The following is a 5,375-nucleotide window of genomic DNA, read 5'->3' on the forward strand; positions in this document are numbered from 1 at the left end:
CTGATCTATATATTCTAGAGCCTAGAGGAGATGGATCTGTATCTTGAGATAGAAGGGGGGTGGGGGGTGGAAAACAGCTTGTCTCGACAGCTTGCAGATGCAGACATATGGCGCCAAAGTAATAAATCTTGAGGGAGATAAGGGCCCCCTGCTGAGAAAGAAATCTGATACCCTCAGGATTTGAGGAGAGCCTGATTCATTGTCTTAACGGTCTAAAAAGACTTCCTTTATTAGTACTAATTGGGAGTCCGGCAGGCGCCTGTTTTTGGGGTCTTGCGAGTCTTTTTCAGACTCAAATCAGAGTCTTGGGTTCTATGCGGGATGTTCACAATGGAAATGGAAGATGGGCACCAAGGGCCCAAATAGTGTAGTTCATATAAATTTCAATATTCAAGCAATTATGCACTTACTTAACACTTACAAAATTTTTTGATAGTCAAAATATGCTGTTATTCTAGGTGGCCCATTTAGTATTCAAAGACTATATATTACAATGTATCCCTTTGTTTAGTTCTGTATTACATCTCTTAAGTCCTGAGCAGCCTCCTGAGACTACTTCCCTTTCTAGTCCACTGTAGTCCCAATTCAAGGACTACATATTACAATTTATCCATTTGAATAATTCTGTATTGCCCTCTGAAGTCCTGAGTAGTTTCATGAGATTACTTCCCTTTGTAGTACACTGTAGTCCCGATTCAAGGACTAAATATTATAATGTATCCCTCTGTATAGTTCTCTCAATTCCTGAGACTACTTACCTATTGTAGTCCACTGACTATATATTAAAATGTATCCTTCAGTATTTTCAGGAGAACATGCCAAACGCCTGCATAATGGATATAGCTATAGTTTTTTATCAAGTATGAGATTTTAGATAACAGGGAAATACTAAGGTAAAATTTGAAAATGAATTGCGCAAATTGCCAAGAAAATTTTCAACTATAATTTTAAGGGGGAAAACACCCCTTGGATGATAGAAAGGTCTCTTTTATTATCCAGAGCACCTGATTTTTATTTTTGCTCATAAATCATGGTGGGGTCCCCCCCCCTTGGCATCCAGGGGGGCAAGAGGACTACTGCCCCCCCCCCTGTGTACATGTCTGTGCAAAAAGCATATAGCTATCTGTAGTTGTTTATCAAGTATGCAGTGGGGTGGAGATTTTAGATAAAAGGGAAATACTGTGGTAAATTTTGAAATAAATGGCGTGAAGCACTAAGAAAATTTTCAACCATACTTTTTAAGGGGGAAAAACACCCCTGTGATGATGAGGGCAAGCTCTTTTTTACCCAGAACACCTGATTTTTTAGTATTATAAAATCATTATGGAATTGAGAAATCTAAATATTAATATTGTTTTGTAAATACTTGAAAATGAATCATCGATTTTCTCTTATTTAATAAATAAAATGTTGAAATTTAAATTCTAGAAATAATTCAGCAGTTAATTTACTCTTTATAAGAAATTTTTACTTTCAGTGAATTATTATGAAAATGAGTTTTGTTTTCAATTCAGGGTTATACCCAAAACCCAGAAAGCAGGTTTTGGACAATGATTCAAATTCGAGATGTGTTCAAAAAAGCAAAACCTGGAATTGTTTTGAAAACTGTCAATTGATATAAAAAAAAATCCTGTTATAATTTTAATTTAAAAAAATAATTTAATAACGGCAATTGTTGTCCTCTTCAGGCTTCATAATGTTATTTATAGTTTTAACTATAGACTCTTACTCTCTTTATAAAGGGCCAGGATTGTAATAAACCGTGCTTAGGATCCATTTAATTTCTTGGTGGATCCAGATCCTGGATCCGCACTTAAAAAAATGGATCCAGATTCAGGTTATTTCTTTGAAATTTACAAAACAAATTCTGAAAGCAAAAAAATTTTATTTTTTGTCTTCTCAATAGTTAAGATTTGGGTTTTGAGAATAGAAATTTTATTTTGCATTTTTTTGCTCAGGTATTTTGCTCCTAGGGTCCAGGTAGCCAAAATCTTGCGGATCTGCATCATAAAACCTGAGAACCTAATTGGTTAATTTGTGCCCATCTTTTACACTCAATGTTAGAAATGGGCAAAGTGTTAGTTTTGGAACTAATGTCCCTTGAAGATGTACCCTATGTAAAATAAATTATTGGTCAATAAATCAATTGATCTCTAAAAGTAGTAGTCTTATGTTCACCATTTCATCTCAATACAAAACATACAGAAAATGTTAGTCCTGCATATTATACTCATTATCATTTGTATCAAGAAATAATTGAAATATTTCTAATGAGTCTCTGCTTTTGAACAAGCTTGCATTGAGTTTCGTTCCTATTTTTGAATTTTTAAACCTTATAATTATAAGACCTTATTTAGGATAAAGATCCTACTGCTTGTGAAACCTACTGTACTGTGACACTTAGAGGTAGAACATATCGTTTTTTAACAATATTCTAATATTTTGCCAAATGTTGTGAACTTTTATTCAATGAGGGCCATACATTTTTCACATGGTAAAAATAGTTTGGAAGTAAAAATTAAAGTAGTGGTTATTTTTTACTAATAACTGATTGTTCCTCAGTTTTAGTAAAAATTATCAATTTTTATGGGACTAGAGAGGTAGTTTCAAGTAACCCTGTATTTATAGTGTCATGTTTGATTCACATCGCTACGCTTTAAACATTTTCCATGGTCAAGAGTGAAATAGTTATTTTTTTTGTACATTAAAAATTAATAACTTAATATTGTGACACTCTAATTCACAATGGTACTCCAAAACCTTAATTTTGGTTTCTATTATGAGTGACTTTCTGCTACAGAGAAACATTGGTTTAACTTGTCAGGAGTAAACACTTTTCTGTGCTAGAGAAGAGATGATACCTTCACTTATCGATTCAATAAATGATTGAAGTACACCATTGTAAATGGGGTATGCACAGCTTTAAAATGATGGTTACTTAAAATTAAAAATAGAGCATATTTCAACAGAACAAAACACATGAAAAATATAGACGGTTGTACATATGTTTGATTGTTGGATTTAAAGTCTTACATTGGGGTACAGTTTGAATTGGGAATTTTACTCTTTAAATAGAAGGTCACTTGATGTCAAAACCACAGATGGTTAACATTTCCAGAATGTCTTCCTTATAAACACAAAAGGTTTACATCCACCATCCTTGGTAACATAGGTAATAATTTGCAGAGTCAACATGTTATCTATTTCAGGTAAATATAATGGAGAAAACCACATCTACCTAAGTGATTTGGAAACAGGGGTGTACATTTGTTATAAGATTTGACTTCTTTCCTTTTTTTTCTTCCATGAATTAATATTGATTATATACACCCTGTTTTGAAACAGATTGTTTCTACGTTTTGAAAAAGTTAAAACCGGCCAAGGAAGTGAGGGGCAATCGTTATGTCTTTACGGCCCCAAATACCGAGAAACACAGGTAGACATAGATTTTTTAAAAGGCTAATAAAAGTTTTTATTTTAATAATCCCAATATGCACTTCAAAAGATAGAAATGTTTTTGGAATCTAGTTTAGAATACATTAGTTGTCATAAGGATCCCCATATATTTCTTATTTCTGGATCAAGAGTCAAAATCTTGACAACTGCTTATTTTCTTAGCTGAATACTGCCGACTACATTTAGATATAAGGGATCTATAATTTATAGAATTATGCCCCCCTCCCTGACTTGGGTATGGGAATTAACATAAGTACATTTATAGGACGGAATTAATAAACATTTTATCATTGTTATTACATTGTTTTAAATGCTAGTTTTAATTTTTGTTTTATTTGCAGCCAAGATTCACAAGCACATAACCTTTTCTGGAAATATTAGGCTTTAAAAGAAATTTTCCATGTTTCCGGGATTGTATGAATGAAAATCAATGATAAGTATACTATTTTTGCTGTTATCTAGAATTTTTCATTTAGATATGCATGCATAATTTTTCCTAGTTGCAAGATTCACAAATTAACCCTTGTATTCAAAAATGATTATTGTACCATACATTAAATCAGGGGGCATATGGACCAGTAAAATCTATAGATTTCAGGGGGTTTAAGGCCCCAACAGGTGCTGAGCCCCCCCTGGAAAGAGAAGTAAAATTTAAGCCCCCCACTGGACAAATTCCTGAAAATGCCCCTGATTAAATCTTAATTTTTTGAATATAATTATTTCAGGAAAACATCCGAAGCAAAGAATATATATAGAAGGTTGACAGGAGACAGCTTCCAAGTTAGATCTTTCTTTAAAAATAAAATTTTAGACCTGAAACTTTAAGAAATGTTTAATATTAAATTTACTATTTATTTTTGAATGCTTGAATTTTAGTTTCCGTAAGCGATTTGGTTCACTTTTTTTTTGAAGGAATAGGGTTTATCTTCAATTTGAATGATTTAGAACTATTCATAAGAAATATTTATTCTTCTTTAATTTCTTCATTATTTTCTTAATCATGAAGTTCAACTGAAAAAAAAACAATATTTACGAAATTATAATATATACATACATTTGTTAAGGATAATCTATATTCAATATATATTTTCAAATAAAATATTATCTTCTTATTATTTTTTAGAAATTTACTTACATCAGTTGGACAAATACTATCTTTTTATTCTTTCCTATCCATTCTCTTCAGTCCTGATGTTTCCATTCTAACTTTTTAACTCCTACTGGCCTAACTATCTGTGCATTTCTACCTGCGCACTGTGCAGTGTGCATAAACTTTCAAATCTTACAAACTATAAATATACTTAAAACATGAGGAAATAAATCACAATATTATTTTAATACACTTTTCCACACATGTATTTTAAAACAAATCAAAAAAAACTTATTGGTGTGTAAGATATGATTGTTCTTTATTTAGTCATCAAAGGCGGTTTGCTGCGTCTAAAAATCTGTCCCTGCCGAAAGCTGACTAGAAATGATTGTCAGAGCCATGGGGCATTACGAACTTGTGCAATCGTGACTATATAAAAATTTGGCTTGTCTGTCTGTTTGTTAGTCTTTCTGTTTGTATCAAATAAACGTCAAAACGGCTGAACCAATTGGACCCAATTTTTTTGCGGGACATCACATGACCACAGGAAAGGTTTATGAACGATCAAAATTTCAAATATTTGTCTCCATCAAAATTCGATCTTCATTAAATTTTTGAAAATTTTGAAAATCCACGAAGCGCCCTCTTAGGCTAGTTATATAAATTTAGCTTGTCTTTCTGTCTGTCTGTTTGCCTGTCTGTTTGTATCCAATAAACGTCAAAACTGCTGAACTGATCGGGCCTAAATTTTTTTGGGAACTTGCATGACCCTAGGAAAGGTTTATGGATGAAAATTTGCCTCCATCAAAATTTGATTTTTAAAAATGTT

Source organism: Eurytemora carolleeae, unplaced genomic scaffold (assembly GCF_000591075.1).
Source record: "Eurytemora carolleeae unplaced genomic scaffold, Eaff_2.0 scaffold2110, whole genome shotgun sequence".
NCBI classification, from domain to species: Eukaryota; Metazoa; Arthropoda; class Copepoda; order Calanoida; family Temoridae; genus Eurytemora; species Eurytemora carolleeae.